General features: G+C 40.0%; 1 non-coding gene across 1 annotated transcript; it reads right to left on the bottom strand.

Moving 5' to 3' along the window:
• Window positions 1-782: 782 nt before the first annotated feature.
• Window positions 783-890, bottom strand: LOC112793322 (small nucleolar RNA R71). Its single transcript, XR_003198020.1, has one exon. It is a non-coding gene; the product is annotated as a small nucleolar RNA R71 (small nucleolar RNA).
• Window positions 891-1216: the final 326 nt, after the last annotated feature.

Raw genomic sequence — 1216 nt, 5'->3', positions numbered from 1 at the left:
TAGTGTTTTCAAAAATGTTTTCAAAATCTTTTACTTAATTTTCGAAAAATACTTCCCTCCTTCTCACATCCTTCTATTTATGGACTAACACTATCCCTTAATGCAAAATTCGAACTCCATCTTCTTTGATAAGTTCGAATTTTCTACTTCTGTCTTCTACTCCACTTTTCCTCTGACACTTTAAGGAATCTCTATACTGTGACATAGAGGATTCCACATTTTCTTGTTCTCTTCTCTTTCATATGAGCAGGAGCAAAGACAAAGGCACTCTTGTTGAGGCTGATCTTGAACCTGAAAGGACCTTGAAGAGAAAGCTAAGAGAAGCCAAAGCACAACTCTCTTTAGAGGACCTGACCGAATTCTTCAAAGAAGAAGAACACATGGCAGCCGAAAACAACAATGCCAACAATGCAAGGAAGGTGCTGGGTGACTTTACTGCACCTACTCCCGATTTCTATGGGAGAAGCATCTCTATCCCTGCCATTGGAGCAAACAACTTTGAGCTTAAGCCTTAATTAGTTTCTCTAATGCAACAGAATTGCAAGTTCCATAGACTTCCATTGGAAGATCCTCATCAGTTCTTAGCTGAGTTCTTGCAAATCTGTGACACTGTCAAGACTAATGGGGTTGACCCTGAGGTCTACAGACTTATGCTATTCCCTTTTGCTGTAAGAGACAGAGCTAGAACATGGTTGGACTCTCAACCTAAAGAAAGCCTGGACTCTTGGGAAAAGCTAGTCAATGCCTTCTTGGCAAAGTTCTTTCCACCTCAAAAATTGAGTAAGCTTAGAGTGGAAGTCCAAACCTTCAGACAGAAGGAAGGAGAATCCCTCTATGAAGCTTGGGAAAGATACAAACAATTAATCAGAAAGTGTCCGTCTGATATGCTTTCTGAATGGAGCATCATAGGTATTTTCTATGATGGTCTCTCTGAACTATCCAAGATGTCTTTGGATAGCTCTGCAGGAGGATCTCTTCATCTGAAGAAGACGCCTACTGAAGCTCAAGAACTGATTGAAATGGTTGCAAATAACCAATTCATGTACACTTCTGAAAGAAATCCTGTGAACAATGGGACTAGTCAGAAGAAAGGAATTCTTGAGATTGACACTCTGAATGCCATATTGGCTCAGAATAAAATATTGACTCAACAAGTCAATATGATTTCTCAAAGTCTGTCTGGAATGCAAAATGCACCAAGCAGTACTAAGGAGGC

Source organism: Arachis hypogaea, chromosome 3 (genome assembly GCF_003086295.3).
Source record: "Arachis hypogaea cultivar Tifrunner chromosome 3, arahy.Tifrunner.gnm2.J5K5, whole genome shotgun sequence".
Taxonomy (NCBI): Eukaryota; Viridiplantae; Streptophyta; class Magnoliopsida; order Fabales; family Fabaceae; genus Arachis; species Arachis hypogaea.
Note: the sequence above shows the minus strand (reverse complement) of the source record. Positions and strands in the feature narration are given on the sequence as shown.